At 34.3% G+C, this 18,694-nt stretch overlaps 1 protein-coding gene across 1 annotated transcript in view; it reads left to right on the top strand.

Moving 5' to 3' along the window:
* kdm6ba (lysine (K)-specific demethylase 6B, a) overlaps positions 1 to 18,694 on the top strand; it is a 76,409-nt gene that overhangs the window by 30,552 nt on the left and 27,163 nt on the right. Inside the window, exon 2 of the mRNA XM_074699093.1 lies at positions 13,722 to 13,782. The gene's annotated coding sequence lies outside the window, so the exon portion shown is untranslated. The remainder of the gene's footprint in view (positions 1 to 13,721; positions 13,783 to 18,694) is intronic.

Raw genomic sequence — 18,694 nt, 5'->3', positions numbered from 1 at the left:
TGATAGGACCCAACTTGTTCCATCTCGAAGTATCACTTCAAGCACGTTAAAAAATAATTAAGATCCCATGTTATGTCAACTTTTGTCTGTCATTACCTTTTTCAGAACAGGTTCAATTTTTTGTGTTTTTTCGCATCCACCCAGTTTGTTTCCTGGGTAGTTTGGTAATTCAAAGACGTTGTAGGCTACTTGCAACATCACATTTTCTGACATGTTTTCTCTACACATTTTGGGTGTTGTTTAGGGGCCGTTGACACAACAGCGGTTTTAGGCTGAAACGCAAATGTTTTGTTGCATTTCAGCCTCGGGTTTTCTGAATTGCTGACACCATTGCCGTGTAGACAGTAAACTAGTGTTTTCAGTAGAAACGCTGACATCATGCTTAGCTTCCCGTGAGCATCCAACACGCCAACAGTACCCTTGTTACGATCGTCTACAATGTTGTGCTTGTGCTGCTCAATCTGCTGAATCTGTGACTGTCTTTAACAAAATGAGCATCTGTTGCTCCACTTTTGCTCTTAGCATTCACCAGTTCACAAGATAATCGGCTCAACTCTACCTCAGTGATGTTTTTTTGTGTCTTTGTGATAAAACTTGAAATTCTATCCTGAAGCTGAAGTTATATGGATGTATGCTAACCGCTAGCATATCAATTAAATGTCCCATATGCATTAGCACCAAGCTAGCGCTATTTGTTCTATGTGGTTTTCCTTCTTTAGGAGATTATAACACGGTGTGAGAGAGTGATGTTAATTTCTTTGTGAGTTCAGTTCTTCAGTAAATTTTCTAGCAGACAATCCTGATTTAGAGATTTCTTGGGAAACTGTTAGCTAACTGCTAACTGGCAGCTCTGGCGTAACTAAAGAAAAGATAAGGGAATCGTTAAGCATTAAGGCTAATGATGTGAATGGATTGAACCATTTCTTATTGATTCTTAACAGGAACTGGTTTTCAGCACCTAACATTAGTTCTTAGTGGTTTTAAAATGCAAAAAGGAGAAATATGGGTGAGACAAAAAGAAAAGACAAACAATTAAACTGAAACAGGCTAAAGTGTTTTTTTAAGCTCCAACAGTGCAAAATGTAAATTTGTGTCATATACGGAAAATAAAGCAAAACAAAAACAACCCTAAATCCACTTCTTTGGCCGTCAGCTGTCTTTAACATCTGTCAAGATGTCAAGAGTTACGCGCCAGTCAAACATTAGCAAAACTCTTCTTCTAGGGCAGATGTTCTGAGCCATTTTCATCAAACAGTCTTTGACAAACTCACCCTCCATTAAAGGTTTGCAACATTTAGCGATTAGCTTAGCATAACCAACTAGTAATTTGCCATGATAGCATTTCATTGAAGAGCCTCTGCTGTGAAGCTAACACCGCCTCCAGATGCTTCAGCCTCTCTGTGGAATTACTCTCCATTAGCTTGTCATAAGCGTTAGCTTGTTTGGACTGCAAAGGTTATATATGTTAAATTCTTTATACACGGCAACAGTTTCTTGGCTAGAGGAGCAAACTCAATACTTTTTTTATTTTAGTGAAGAAACAGAGCAATGTCCACCTGTCCTGAAAGCACTAGCCTTCAGACTCAACCTGCTTTTTTTTAGCTGCAGTTGCAGTTTTGGAGGTCGGATTGAAGGGGTCACAGCGGGGCTGCAAAGTCAGAGAGGGCCGGCAGTGATGCTGCCACTGTGATACACATGTTATATTTAACAGTGCTGGGGGTCTGTTCATTATACATTTTGTGACAGAAGCTTCAAACTGTATTGAATCTATATTTATAAATATATATATATTTTTTAAAAACATTACTTTTTCATTTTTATCATATATCTATATCTATATCTATATCTATATATATATATATATATATATATATACATAATTTTTCATTTTTACTTATAATTATATATTTATTTATTCATTTAATTTATTTTTATTTTATATAATTAATTTTATATATTTTTTGTTTTTATTATTATTTTTAGTTAAAACATAAAATAGCTATCTAAATTCACACCAACTGATATATCTATATATATATATATATATATATATATATATATATATATATATATATATATATATATATATATATATATATATATATATATATATATATATATATGTGTTGAAACACAATTTATGTCATAACTAAAAATAATAATAAAAATGAAAAAATAATTATAGAAAATAAAGATAAAATAAAATAGATAAATTTATTATTATTATAGATAATACTGAAAATTTATATATATATATATATATATATATATATATATATATATATATATATATATATATATATATATATTTACCCCTTCGCTCTCAGCCTCAGTGATTGGGGAGACTTTGAATACATTGGAGTGGAGGCTGGGTTGGCAGGGTGGGGAAGAAGGATGAGGGTGAGGATGATTGAGTGTGCCGCCTTCAGAAGAAAAAGATTGAAAGAGGAGGGAGGGGGAGGGGCTGGTTGCCTCATGGTTAAAAACAGGGTGAAAGGGGGAAGAGAAAAGCAGCAGTAGACAGGCAGGAGAAGATGAGGTGAGGGGAGGAAGGCTGGATCGTTGGCTGTCTGGCTTTGAGGCTGGGTTGTGTCTGTGGAGAGAGTTAAGTTTATATCTCATAAAACATGTTTGACAGCGAGCTGTGAGACATGCTACTGCTCAGAAATTACTATTTTTTATGATTCACTGTCCCCCATTTTTTTATTTTCTTATGGATCGGTACAGAAAAAAACCTCTGTGGAAACAGGAATCAACTTTTCAGCATTCTTTGTCAAATCAAAGGCTCCATATGTCGACTTTTCACCCAATGTGTAGTCTTAGGATTCACCCTCACTTTACAAACTGTGATGTTTTGCCCAGAAGTCCAGGTTTGGACCGGTGTGACTCCAGCACGTTCAACTCCTTTGCCCCTCAGCTTCCTGGTAAATAGTGGCAGCAGTTTCTGCTAAACATCTCTCCACGTTGGTTTGATTGTAAATAAAAGTGGAAGAAAAATCACTCTTGCACACCTTAAATCTCAGGCCAGTCTGGTAAATAATGGGAAGAAGCATCTGATAACTGGGCCCTTGGTGACTGTATTTAGCAGAAGGCGTTCAAACCCAAAGCCAGCCTATGGTGCTTTTTATTTTTCTGTATCAGCTTAAACTTCTAAATCTGCAGAGTTAAGACAGAATCCATAAAGAAATCCACTCAGAGAGTCAGAGTTTTAATGTATGACTCATTTTGTCTCCTGTCGCTCACATTCAAACAGACTGAGATGCTTTGGCATGGTAGATTAGTCCATTAGTAAATTTGTGTGTGTGTGTGTGTGTGTGTGTGTGTGTGTGTGTGTGTGTGTGTGTGTGTGTGTGTGTGTGTGTGTGTGTGTTTGTGTGTGTGTGTGTGTGTGTGTGTGTGTGTGTGTGTGTGTGTGTGTGTGTGTGTGTATTACACGTCCCGGCTGCCCAGCTGCTTTAATGTTGACCTTGGTAAAAGTCAACACTTGAACTGTATCTTTACAGCAACTCTTGCATAATGCGTCACATGTTTCGATTGTTGAGCCTGGGGTCTTGCACAGGTCTTATGGAAAAACAAATAAACAAAGACGTTTTTGACAGGGTCAAAAATACAAATAAGGTTATAATCTTATCACCACGAGGTATCTGATTGGACAGGATGAGGATCATTTCCTCGTCTCTGTTTCCTACAGCAAATCACAGTTTTGATTGTAGCAGAAGAAGAAGTGATGGTCAGTTAAGACCATCACTTATTACAAGGTGGGTTGTGCTCATCATGAACATTCTCAGATTAAGTAATCCCGATAGACACAAACTAAAACTTTTTTTTTTTTTGGAATCTGTTAAAGAATTGATTTGAATTTAAGTCACTAATTTATTTCTTAACTGAAAGAATATATTAAAAAATAAATTAAAAATAGATAAAAATAAAGACAATTAGATAAATATTTTGTCAAATAAATTGAGAATAAAAATTAAAAAAAAAGTTTGAAAATAGATTAAAAAATAGATTAAATAAATAATATTATAAAATAAATTGAGAATAAAAATAAATAAAAAAAACTGAAATATTGATATTCTACTACTACTACAACTAATAATAATAATAATAATAATAATAATAATAATAATAATAATAATACATAATGACAATATCATAATATAAAATATAAATATAAAAGTATAAAAAATATACATATTATGTGCAATGGAGGTAAAAAAAAATAATTAATGAATAAATAAGATTAAAGAATAACAGGAGAAGAAATAAACTATTTAAAGGAGGTTTGATTGATTTGCACAAATAACTCAATTTATAATTAGCCTAAAACTTGGATCCTGTGAGAGGGTGAGGTTCTACTCACAACTCAACTCCATTCTGTCATCAAACAGGGTCAAGCTAACCGCTCTGCACGCTAAAGCTAGCTATGCTTATTTGGGCTAGCTTTCAGCCAACAGCCTAGCTGACAGATTCTAACATCTCACCGGCCAATCGGATTTCTTCACTCAGCCTCTCTTAAAGCATGCTCCTTTCATTTGTACATTAGCCATGTCTGTGAATAGCATGATGCTACTCTGCCTTCTGGTATTCCCTCTGTTGCTGGGTTAGCACAGCTAGCTCGTCCATCTTATTGGAGATAGATCTTACGTTCCCAACAACGATGGATGGAAGGACAGGTCCATGTCATCACTTCTTAACTCACACCTGAGAACCAGCACGTCGTCTTCACCTCCTTCTCCTCAGCTTGTGGGAAACATCAGGCCTAGCACCAGTTAGCATTGATATGTTAGATAGTAAAAGTATCACTGAAGACAAACAGTTTGGTATCCATGAACCATACAAAGTAATGATCCACTCTTAATACAAAAATGATGAAAAAGAGATGAAAAAATTACAAGTAACGTACAAAGAAAAAAGAGCTGCTGCAACAGGCAGCCATAACCAACAGGGCGGCACCTCGCAACAAAACACAAAGAAAGAACAGAAACCAGCTTATACCTCCCTTAGAGAAATGACTGAAACATTTGACTGACCCCACGTTGACCTCCATTGATCGAGCCAATTGACTTACAGTGGCGCATTAACCTGATTATGTTTCTAAGGAGATGGAGATCAATGAAGGAGAAGACCTGGAAGGAGAGTGTGTGGGTGCAGATGGTTAACAAGACGGCAGTGATCTCTCCTCAAACCAGACCTCTTCAGTTTGTATCCTCATGCTCTAATCCACTTCCATTTTCGTTCCCTTTGTCCTACCTGACTCATCTTTCCTGCTTCCCCCTGACCCTGCCTCGTACCCCCAGTCTCTCTTGTATTTCTTTTTACCGTGTTTGCAACCATCTCCTTCACTTCTGTCACTTCTGTCAGACACAAAACTGAGCACGAAAAAACGTGAGTGGCTTAGGGGTACAGAAATAGTTTATTTGAATTAAAGTCTGCAAACAAAAGTTGTGTGATCCTAAAAATTTAATTAAAAAATGCGATAGCTTTATAAATTCATAATGCAAGATATTCTTAAGGTGATTAAGTAGCTTATGCTTAAATGCAATAAATGTAAAATATATATAAAAAAAATTCAGTTGCCATAAATCATTAACTCACTCTAATTATATACAATGAACAAATAAAATGCTTTGAATTTAGACAAAATGGTTAAGTGGGTTTAACATATATTTAAAATAAAGATAGATAGATAGATAGATAGATAGATAGATAGATAGATAGATAGATAGATAGATAGATAGATAGAAAGATAAAATACTTTATTAATCCTCGAAGGGAAATTCATATAAGTAAAATTATTTAATTAATTAATTAATTAATTTAAATTATTTATTTAATTTATTAAGTAATTGAATAAAATATATCCCTAACATTAAAGAAACATTTTAAATAAAAATGAAAAAGTCATTAAAAAAAAAAAAAAGTAAATTAAACACATATTAATTATTTGCAGTTGTCACAATTTTAATGTTTTTATGTAATCAAACAGATTATTTTTTTCAGTTCATAATCCTTAACACTCCGCGCAGGGTCCATTTCCAACCAGCAGGGGGCGGTGTATCACAAACGCATGTCTACAACTGAACTTAACAAGACCAGAAGAAGTTGTTTTCACTGTTTACAACATTTTTTTCGCCAATCCTTCTTCTCTGCTGAGTTTGGCCACAACTTAATGTCAGGAAGTGTTCATCATACAGTTGCCATGGCGATATCTGAACGTTTTGTACTTTGGACTCTGGGAGCTTTAGTTTGTCCACGCGTCTACGCAAGGAAGGTAGAAGTTTTCGGAGATGCAAGACGTGGAGATTTTCCGCGTTAATAGGACCACGCAAGAGGGCGAAGCTGCTAAAATGGCGTAGCATGGCGAGCTTAAAGCTAGCTTACTTGCTAACTTGCAGTAAATGCTCTGTTGAGGGTTTCCCTTCCTGCAACAAAGCTGTCTGTCTTGGAGAGTTTTACATCTGGGTCTCAGCGGTGGTGTCTGGAGAGCAGCGTGTGCACTGTGACCTTTACTGGTGTGTGTGTGTGTGTGTGTGTGTGTGTTTGGTGTGTGTGTGTATGTGTTTGCCCCAGTCCGGTAACATGATCTGTCTTAAAACCCAAGCCCTGCAGTCCTCCTCTGTCTGCACCTCCCCCCTCCTTCCTTTTGATATCTTTCCTCTCCTCTCAGCTCTCCTCCTTCTTCTTTCCTTTCTTTTCTTTATTCTGAAAACCTGTAAATTTCTCTCAGCAGATTGACTTCTGCTGGTTTCAAGGAAGAAGGAGTACGAGTTCCCATATTCCCTCCTTCAGGTCTCTCAGTAAACAGTGCAGGGCTCACCTGAGCTGCTTGCTGCTCTGGTTCTTCTTCTTCTTTGTTTATTATCTTTGCCAAGGAGGTCATGTTTTTGGGAGAGTTTGTCTGTGAACAACATAGCTCAAAAAGTAATAACTCCACCATAAATGGTTGGATTGCTTTGGAAAACAATACAAGACAAGGTCACCATCGTTTCTGACAGATGTAAAAGTACGATCCAGATCCTGGGAATATTCTGGATACTAAGATCTGGAATATGAAATATGTACTGGGTCATCATCATTTTCAACACTGTAATGAAACAGATTATTGTACAAACCTGCAGCTAACACCAAATTATGGCAGACAGTCTGCTGAAAGGAAGTATAACATTAAAGTCGGACTGAAGAGTTGGTGACAATCACAATATGCTTGGTTTTTCTAGTTTGGTCAGTATTATATCAGTGTATTAAGTCAAAAGCCATGCATTGAAATGACTTTGGGGGTTTGAAGCCTTTAATAAGAGAGATCTGAAACTCCCACACTCATCAGCTGATGGCCACAGGCCAACACGTGTGGGTGGGTTTAATACATGTTTAAACAGTTATGGCCAAAACAAGTGTTAGAGCCCAAAGTTGAGTCTCCCTCCTTCCTGCTGCCCACTCTTAGAGAATATGCCGTCAGGATTGTTTTCATCTTATTTTAACAAGTCAATGTCTGAGTCCACCTCTTCTTAGCCTTTATATAAACTTTTATAAAATGTTTGGGCTGTTTAATGACGTACTTGATCAGATTAGAACTGGATAAATTTGAATGACATTGGCAAAAATAGAGTACACAAAACAGCTTAACAGAACTGCTTTTTATTTTTATAAAAATAAAAATATAGCCATGGATAAACATATGTATATTAGTTTTCTCATTTAGATTCTATTTTTTAAGATTTTTTTTTTAATAACTACAATAATTTTACTACTTTAATTATTATTTCTTCACTTATTCTTGTTTTTGTACCTATTATTTTTCCCTTGAGCGCTCTTTAAAAGTTATTGAAAATGTTTACCAAAAGGGAATTAAGCTGAAAGTCTAGACTCTAGAGGAACCAAATGACAGACTACTAAAGTGACAAAGGAAAAAATATATATATATATATATATATAATATTTTTTAAATTATTTTATTAATATTATTATTATTTTTTTAAATTTATTTAAATTATTTGTTTTGATTTATTTTTGTTTTATTTTTTATTTTTAATCAATTTATTTTTATTTTACTTTTATTTAATTCTATTGATTATTTTATTTTTATTTTACTTTATTTTTAGTTAATTTTTTATTCAACTCTATTTTTTATTTTATTTTTTTTAACTTTATTTTATTTATTTTATTGCTTTTATTTTTGTTTAGTTTTTATTTTAGTTTTTTTTTTTAACAAATTCACCTTTTTTCTTTCTTTAATTTGGAAAGGAAAAGGAAATTAAGCTGAAAGTCTAGACTCTAGAGGAACCACATGACAGACTACTAAAGTGACAAAGAAAAAACATATATAAAATAATTTTTTTATTTATTTTTTTTAATTTATTTGAACTTTTTGTTTGATTTATTATACTTTTATTTTTTATTTTTAATCAATTTATTTTTTTATTTTATTTGTTTTTCTTTATTTTTTTATTTTTAATCAATTTGTTTTTATTTTATTTTGCATTCTTTTCTATTTTTTATTTTATTTTTTATTTAATTCTGTTTTCAAATTTTTTTTTACTTTATTATATTTTTTAATTTTATTTATTATTATTAATTTTCATTTGATTTTTCAATAAATTCATCTGTTTTTTTTTCTTTATTTTCTTAGTTTTTTTCCTTTTCTGTATCTAATCCATGTTACAACTGTTAAAAATGAACAGACAGAGGAAATGGGAAAAAAAGAAAAATTGTAGTTAAGATGTATTGAATATATAATCAAATGATGTCTTTTTTTAACTAAAAAGCGATTTTTTTAAAAAAATGTTTCAGCTGTTTATGCCTTTAATTGGATAGAAGAGGACACTGTCTAGAGCAGGATACGGGGCAACAGGCTGGATTTAAACCCAGGCCATCCAAACCCTAACCCCGAGGGCTAACCTCATGGAGCATGACACAATGATGCCAAATTAAAAAAAGATAAAAACATATTATTTGCTCTTAGTTTCTAAAATTGTCTTTTTACTCCTTTGATCAGTGAGGATCATAACGGCAGAAACACTTTGCATTCTAGAAAAAGCAGAAAGGTGCCATCAAACCTGCTCTGGTCCTTTCCTTTTTATTTGTTTTCATCCTGTTAGCTCCACACACACTCACACACAGACACTCACACACACTCTCACACACACTCTTTATACATGTATGTGCCTGGGTTTGTGAGAGCGCAGGTTAATTGAGGTGTGTGACCTTGCTGTTGGCTCAGCAGGTGTGAAGAGGGGGATGGAGGGAAGCGAGGATGAACAGAGGAAGAAGGTGAAGGAGAGGATGGAGTGAGGGCTGTGCTTTTATACGCTAGCTGACTGATATTTTGTATAAATTAAAGTACGGCAATCTTTGCTGTCCGCTGTGAAAATGAATATATGTTTTTTTTTTTCCTTACGTCGTTTCAATTTTACGATAGCAAGACATTTGTCTGTGCCGTCGCTGAGTGGTTTTTGTTTCAGAAAGACAAAAAACGGACAGTAACAGTGGGAAAAGCACATGAGAAGGGTCTGGATCATCAAAAAGACATTTTCAAATGCTTGCAAAAGTATCTCACACTTAACAACTCCCTTTCTCACTCATGTAATTACACTGTTTACAGGTTTTCCATTTTGGCAGCAGCCTCCACCTCACTGCTTTCATTAGCATCCGTCTAGACTCTGTTTGTTACCAACGGCTCATTCTCTTCTTCTCTCTGTCTCTTTTTCCTGGTTTCTTCTTTGAGACAGTTTTGTGAGGCATGTGGATTGGCCTATCAGTCACTCCGACCACTACCTTAACTCTCTCAAGTCAGCGTGTCATTTCCTGCTCCTCCTACTCAGCACGCTCAGCCTCTGCTCTCACTTCTTGTCTGCTTTTATTTCTTTCATGTGCCCGTGAATGTGTTGGCGCATCAGTGGGTGTTGTGATGTGCGAGGCAGGCTTGGTTTTGGCCATGACCTTTTACAGACGCCATGTGGCAGGAGTTCACTGAGCGCAGTAACCCAACCACAGCGGAGCTGACACTCCTTTTGCTTTGGCTGTGGCTCTGCCAGCTCCGACTTGACGAACACATGCGTGTGTAAACATGCAAGTGTTCAAAGGCAGGGAGCGAACAGACTGCAGTTTGAAGAGGGTTTGACGTAGTTTCCTACATTGATACTTTATCCAGTTATAAACAATGAAACCTTCAACAGTTCAACAGTGCACTCCCTTTGTTATGGAAGCCCAGTGCCACCAGTTAAAAAAATACAATATACATTAAAAAAGAATCTAAGTCACAAGATAATAAAGTCATAATTATGAGATAAAAAGTCAAAATTATCAGACCGAAAGTCATTATTTTGAGGCTTTAAAAGTCGAAATTATGAGACAAAAATTCATAAAAAATTAGTTTTAAAAAGTCCAAATCATGCGATTTAATGTCAAAATTTTGAGATTTAAAAAGTCAAAATTATAGGATATAAATTAAAAAAAAATATATATGTAAGAGAAAAATTCATTAAAAAAAATGAGGTTAAAAAAAAATCCAAATTATGAGGTTAAATGTCAAAATTTTGAGATTTAAAAAGTTTAAATTGTAGGATGTAAATTGAAAATAAAAATATAAGACAAAAATTCATAAAAAATGAGGTTAAAAAATTCCAAATTATGAGGTTAAATGTCAAAATTTTGAGATTTAAAAAGTTTAAATTGTAGGATGTAAATTGAAAATAAAAATATAAGACAAAAATTCATAAAAAATGAGGTTAAAAAATTCCAAATTATGAGGTTAAATGTCAAAATTTTGAGATTTAAAAAGTTTAAATTTTGAAATCTAAAAAGTCAAAATTATAAGATGAAAAGTCAAAATTTTGGGGATAACAAAATTGGAATTTATGAAATAAAAAGTTGAAATGAAGATAAAAAAAAGTCAAGATTAAAGGATTTAAAAAGTAAAATATAATAAAATAAATCAAAATGTTAAGATTAAAAAGAGGAATTTATGAGATTAAAAAGTTGAAATTTAGGAAAAATCATCATTATCAGATTAAAAAATTATAAATCAATTTAAAAATCATAATTTTGAAAGTTGAATGGTCAAAATGAGCTAAAAGTCAAAATTATATAAACAAGAAGTCAAAATTGTGATATTTAAAAGTCTACATTAAGACCTAATTCCATATTATGAGATTAAAAAAAAATCATAATAATGAGAATAAAAAGTCAAAAATATGAGATTTAGGAAACTATAATTTTATGTCATTTAGGACTTTTTAATCCCATAATTATAACATTTCATCTCATTATTTTAAAATTTTATTTTACATTTATGAATTTGATCACATAATTATCTTATGTTTATGACTTATTATCTCAATATTTTGACTTTTATATTTATTTTTTTGTAACTTGCAGCAATGGGCTTCCATACTTTGTATAGCTTTTGTCAGTGATATGTCTTTGTGTGTTTTCAGGTCCGTGGTCACATGTTATAAAAGAGATAGGGGAAGAAGAGAGACCAGGCTGAAATGTCCCATGTGAAGGGTCAGATTAAGGATGCAGTGAATGTGAAACAGTCTTTAAAAGAGTTATGTGTTTCTGTGTTTCTGTGTTTCTGTGTTTGTCAGTGCATCAGACAGACAGAAATACCCCCTGACCCTCCTCCTCTGCTGTTTCTCATGTTTATTTTACATTGGTCCAAACCCAAACCATGATTGTGTGAGTATTTGAGCACCATCCTAGCAGCCCGTTCACAGGGTGTGTGTGTGTGTGTTAGATGTGTGTGTAAGTGTGGGTGAGGGCCACCTGTTTTCAGTCATGTAGACCGTCGAATCACTGAACAGGCGGCACCTGAGGAACACACAGATGGCCGCAGCGCTGGTCCAAACCCTGCCGTGCATTTTGGCTGACACACAGTCACTGTTTCATAAGCCTCACAGAATCACATTTAGCAACACGGTGAGGACGAGTCAGACTGCAAACGTCATGTATGATGAAACCAATGCATGGAATAGGAATAACCACGGGCAGTCGAGTGCAGTCATCATAAGGAGTTGATATTTGAACCTCTGAATCTCAAAACCTGGTATAGTTTGCTCCTGATCAGCTGACTAAATGAGATTATCAGCACCAACATAAGTTATTTCTAAATATTAGGTCTTAGTGACCCCAGGACTGGATCGATTTATGGCACAACTCAGTCTCTATGACAACACCACGCCAGCTGATGAAGTTTAGTAGTGAGAAGAGACATCTGTGTTTTTTTCTGCTGAAAACAATTTCTGTGATTAATTTTGTAGTGATGGTGGACACAGGAGCCTAACTGTCAGACAGAAAAAGGACAGAAGAGCAGAAGAAAGATAAACAGGAGAGAGATAGAGCACAGGCTAAAGGCTAAAGCATGGGTCAAAAGCTAAAACACAGCTTGAAGGATAAGACACAGGCTAAAAGCTGAAACACAAGCTAAAGGCTATAATTTGAGCTAAAACCAAAACACAGGCTTAAAAAACACAAGACATATATTAATCTAGCTAAATAGCTAAAGACTAAAAGACAAGCTAAAGGCTTAAAAATTGTGCAAAAAGTAAAACACAGGCTTAAGTCTAAAACAATAGTCAAAGCTAAAACACAAGCTAAAGGTACAACATGGACTAAAATAACATGAGCTAAACGCTAAAAGAGTTAGCGCTAAAATCAGCCTAAAAAACACTACTTATAGCTAAAAGACATGCTAAAGCTAAAACACAGCCTAAATAACACGAGCTAAAGGCTAAAAGACAAACTAAAGCTAAAACAGGGACAAAAAAACACAACCTAAAGGCCAAAAGAAACGCTAAAAGCTATAACACAACCTAAAAAACATGAGCTAAACGCTAAAAGACGAGTTAAAGCTAAAAACAGGCTAAAAAAACCACAAGCTTAAGGCTAAAAGTCAAGCTAAAGCTACAAAACATCATTAAAAAAACCACATACTCAAAGCTAAAAAAAAAGATGAGCTAAAGCTTAAACAGGGACAAAAAAAACAAGCTAAAGAGCAAGCTAAAGCTAAAACACAGCCTAAAAAAACACAAGCTAAAGGCTAATAGATGACCTTAAGCTTAAACACAGGCTAAAGGCTATCAGAGGAGCTGAAGCTAAAACACAGCCTGAAAAACACAAGCTAAAGGGTAAAAGATGACCTTAAGCTTAATCACAGGCTAAAGGCTATAAGAGGAGCTGAAGCTGAAAACACAGCCTAAAAAACACAAGCTAAAGGGTAAAAGATGAGCTAAAGCCAAAACGAGGGCTTGAGGCAAAAACACTTCTTAAAGCTTAAACATGAGCTTAAGGCTAAAACGCAGGCTAAAAGCTTAAACACGGGCTAGAGGCTTAAATATGGGCTAAAAGCTGAAACATGGGCCAAAGGCTTAAACACAGGCTTCAAGCTGAAACACAAGCTAAAGGCTAGAAGCAGGGGCTAAGCTGTTTGTGCTAATGTTGACTCCAACCCACAGTCAGCAGTTATTCTGCAGTGGTCTGTTCAAACTTGAGAGTCTATCAATAAAATGAAGAGTGAGGTTACATTAGCTCCAGGCTGCCAGTTGGCTACATATAGCCAGCTACTAAACTACGGTACAAGCTGACAAAGTTTGCTTGTCGCCACCATAACCATAGTGCTGCGTAACTTCTGATAAATCACTTACCTTGATGTTTTTTTGCCGCGTCTTTGTTGTTCCCACTGTGCCTCCTACTGACCCGATGACTTCATGTTGTGGTTTCAGGAGGCGGGAGGTGTCATGATGGACTGCTGACAGGCACAGTCTACATCCCCCTGATCACCAGGTGAGGCTTCTGTTTGAGCTTTCTGCTTCTGCTTCTGTCTTCACGTCAGGTGTTTCTTCATAAACACAGGCACCACAAACATACACACACGACATATTTTAGTTTTTTACTTCTGCTTTATGATTTCATTACCTCAGAGCATGTCTCGTCTGGTGTGACCGCATTCTGCTGTTACATAACATTTCACGACAAGTGCTATGGCGGGATGCTATCAAGAGGAAAACTGTCTGTTTACACATTTTAATTGGGAATGACTGAGCTTTATTATCAGTTATTGGAATAATTTATCAACCAGGGAACTAGTGTGTGTTTGGGAAGCGCAGCAGTGTGGACTAGCTGATTGTCTGAAGAACTATCTGCCTCCTCAACCGTACAAGGACTGGTCTTATCACAGCTGAACACTTCAATCAGCAGCATGACTGATGTGTGGGTGTGTTCAGTTGGTCCGTTCTGTCCTGACGGCCTGTGTGGCTGCTGGTCTCCTCACGGTGTTACTGTGTGCAAAGAAGTGTGTGGAGGTGATTATTACCACGTCTGTCAGCCTCTCAGTCTACCCCGATGGTGAGTCACAGTCCGCCACATGTGCATTCACAGACCCACACACGGTCCTACATATCAGAGAGGAGCAGCAGTACCATCAGTACAAGGGCAGTCTCCCACAGGAGCAAAGCAGAGCACACACTTCATGTCCTCTGAATGGGCGTGTGTGTGGTTGATTGTGTGTGTGTGTGAGGCTCTGGTTCCCTCCCCTACACATGTATGAATACAGAGTTGTAGAAAAGCTAGAAAACTTGAGCAGACTTCATCTTTCATTGAGAATATTGCCTTTTAAAGCACTGATTTTGGCACTGAACCCTGATTTACCCTCATGCACAGAATCTCTGACTTCTGTCCATTAAAAAATGAAACAAACAAAATAAAAATGTCTCATTTTGAGAGTTCTGTGTCCCAGCATCACAAAGACATCACGGCCTAATATATTTAAGTAGAAAATGTCTAGAAAACACTCTTCAGGGATTGACTATTCATTGTGCTATTTGTGTAATGAAATTACCTCCTCAAGAGTTTGAATCTGGCACACATAGAAACACCTGTCACTCTTGAGCAGTGTTGGGTAAGTCAATCAATTTTAAAAAGTAATCAGTTATAGTAAGTATTCAGTAACCCACCTACCCCCCCCCCCCCCCCCCCAAAAAAAAACAATAAATAAAATAAAATAAAATAAAATAAATAATAATAATAAAAATAACAATAATAATAATTATAGTAATAATAATAATAATAATAATAATAATAATAATAATAATAATAATAATAATAATAAATAAAATCATGAATAAATAGATATATAAATTAAAAACAAAAAATAAAGTAAATATGTTAATAATAAAAAGATATATAAATTAAAAACAAAAATAAAAAAATAAATATGTTAATAATAAATAATAAAATAATACAAAAATTAATAAGTTCATAAATAAATACATTACAATAAATAAATAGACAAATAAATAAATATATAAATAATAGACAAATTAAAAATACAAAAAAATCATAAATAGATAAGTATATAAAATGAAACAAAAAAATGATAAAAAAAATTAAATAAATAAATAACCAATTTAAAAAGTAAAATAAATGAATAAAAATAAAGTGTTGAACTGGAGTACTTCTTCATGAATATCTTCAAATTATGTCAAAAAATTGGATATTTGAGTCAGTTTTTTCTGGAAGAAAAAGGACCAGACCTTCTAGTTTTAGTCCAGTTTTAGTCAACGAACACTCAGAAAGGTTTCGGTCTAGGTCTAGTAAGAAAAAAAAGAAAAAAGAATTAGTCTTTTTACTAAATGATCTAGGTCAAATAGGTTTTTTCCTTTTAAGATGGTAAGACTGGTTAATAGTTTGATAATATACCATAGTTTTTCTGTTCATATCAGTGTAAAGTGTGACCCTGTTAACTGGTGACTCTCAGCTGACAATCACTGACACATTTGGATGAAAATCACCAGTTAGCACGGTCACTCTTTGCTCCTAAACACCAGTAGCTCTGTAACAGTCAGAACTCGCTAAAAGTTGACTCCGTGGTGTAGTATCATTTCTGACGACTGGCTAAAGAATAACCAGACATTTCTTTGCTGCTTACAGCTTTAATTTAGTGTTCAAAGAACGATGACTGGTCTGAATGAATGAAGCTAAGTGCTGCTTCCAATATCCAAATGTAGCGTCTGTAGCCTAACATCGTCCAGTCTTGTCTGGTCAATGAAAAATCCCAACCTGTTGAGCTTGTCATGAAAAAAAGGGGCGTCAGAAAATGTCATTGTTGACATAAGCAACATCTGTAAACCTTCCTCCTCACCAAAGGAGAACAATCAGGTTGAATGGTGATAACTTCACTGTTTGCATCAAAGCAGAGAGATTTTTCATCATGCAGTGTTTTTTTGTTATTGATTTCTTTATTTGCTGTGGCTTAAAATAACCTGCATGTGAGTGTATCTCAGTGTCATTGTCTGCATCATCTCTGACACACTCCCATCAACTCTGCAGTGACTAATTTTACCTCTTGCTGCCTTGCCTTGCTGAGGCTGGACTTTCTAAATATATCCTCCACATGGTGCGTGTGTTTGTTGAAGTGTGTAACACCTACTGCTGGTTGGACAAATGGGGGACTTTGGTGTTTTTACAGAGGACAGGATAGTTCATTTGACCTGAGAGGAACCAGTTCAGTCTTTTTAAAGCTTTGTTTACATTACCAAGGGTGTAAGCTGACTGTGAGATACTGAGCCACGTATACTTTTGTACTTCAGTGTGCACAGTCATAATGTACCAAATGTTAAAGCCAACTTCAACACAGGAAGCAGAAACTATTGGCCCATAAACTAGGCATTGTATGACCTTACATGAACTGTTTTGCAACTTCAGGACTCTGTCTGGGTTAGAGGCCCATACTGAATATAAATGCTCCATGTAAACACCTTTATCAGAAGGAACAGACCAAGATCGAATGGAATCTCATTCCATTCGGTCATTATGACCAAAATTGCTGCTGTACTCACTTATTAATCATATGAAATATGATTTATCATGTATGGAAAAAAGAAAGATGATAACAACATTTCGTACAAGTTCTTTTTTGTTTTTGGCAGAAAATATAAAATCCTGCACTTTTGATTTTATCTTTCATTTTTAAACAATATTTTGAGGTTAAAGTACAGTGTCATATTTAATTTTTATTGTTATTATTATTGTTATTATTATTATTATTATTCATTTATTTTTTATTGGTCTTTTTTGCCATTCGGCAGGTCTATGGAGCTGAATCAAGCTCAAAACTTTTGTGTATAAAAAAAAGAAATTGAAAAAAAGGAACAAAAACAAAAATTTGAAGTTTTATTCATTCCTGAATGAAAAAAATAAAAAGCTAAACTGCAACTAAAAAAAAAGGAATAGGCAATGTTTTTTCAATCCAAAAATATTTTTTATTCAGCTCTACAATTCTTTTATACTATTTACTTATTTTCTGGTTTTACCAAAACCAAAAAAAGAAGAATTCAATGCAGAAAAAAATGAATCTGAACAAAAAAATCACACCCTTAAAATGAACTCCTATAATGTTAAAATATATTTAAGTGAAAAAAACTGTTTTTGTTAGTATGATGATGATGATTATTATTATTATTATTATTATTATTATTATTATTATTATTATTATTATTATTATTATTATTTTATTTCAATTTTTTTTTCGGTTCTTTTTTTGCCATTCTGCAGATCTATGGAGCTGAATCAAGGCCAAAACTTTCATAATTCAAAAAAAAATTGGAAAAAAGGAACAAAAACAAAATTTTGAAGTTTCATTCATTCCTGAATGAAAAAATAAAAAGCTAAACTGCAACAAAAAAAGGAATAGGCAATGGTTTTTCAATCCAAAAATAGTTTTGATTCAGCTGTACTATTTTTTATGCTAATTATTTAATTGGTTTTACCAAAAAAAAACCCAAAAAAATGTATCAGAAAAAAAAATAAAATTAATTCCATTAACATGAACTCCTCAAATGTTAAAATATATTTAAGAGGAAAAACGTATTATCATTATTATTTTTATTATGATGATGATTATTATTATTATTGTTATTATTATCGTTGTTTTTTTATTTTAATTCAGGATCAAACTTTGAATTTTCGTTTTATTTTATTTTTCAAATGTTTTCTTAAGAGTAAAAACTATTATTATTATTTTTATTATTATTATTATTATTATTATTATTATTATTATTATTATTATTATTATTATTATTGATGTTGTTGTTGTTACAGATATTATTATTATTTTAATTCAGGATCAAACTTTCGTTTTTTTTTTTTTTTTTTCTATTTTAATTATAAATTTTTTTCTTTTTTTCCCCCCAAATTTATTTATTTTTTTTGTCCTTGATTGAGCTCCATACAGGTCTCTTTACGGGTCTCTTTCTGAAAAAGTGCCATGTCAGGAGGCTGTAGCCTCCTCCTCTTATCGACTATCACACAGAACTTTGCTGTGGTGTTTCAGACCTGTCTGTTCAGAGTCTTCCTAACATGGCTGCTTAGTGAAGAAGAAAAAAGAAAAGCTGAAATAACACAGTTCATGGTGAGCGGATCATCTGGTACCGGAGTCGGTCTCGGTGGCTGCTTTCGCTGTCAGGGAATTCCGGGGCTGTTCGGTGACGTCAGATGTACGTGCGCTCCTGTTTCGTCGTGCGTGTGTTCGAGGGTGCGTGGCTCTGTCCCTTTAAAAACAGAGCTCAGCGCAATTCGATCTCCGCCTGCCTGCCTGCCTGCCTCCCTGCCTGTATGTGGAAGGAAAAAGGAGCTCGAAGCACAGTGACATAGAGCAACAATGCTTCCGCTGCCTTACGAGAGGAGCCGTCGAAAGGAT

Source organism: Halichoeres trimaculatus, unplaced genomic scaffold (assembly GCF_033239565.1).
Source record: "Halichoeres trimaculatus isolate MK-OKI-2021-1 unplaced genomic scaffold, fHalTri1.1 fHalTri1_scaffold_22, whole genome shotgun sequence".
In the NCBI taxonomy this organism is placed as follows: Eukaryota; Metazoa; Chordata; class Actinopteri; order Labriformes; family Labridae; genus Halichoeres; species Halichoeres trimaculatus.
Note: the sequence above shows the minus strand (reverse complement) of the source record. Positions and strands in the feature narration are given on the sequence as shown.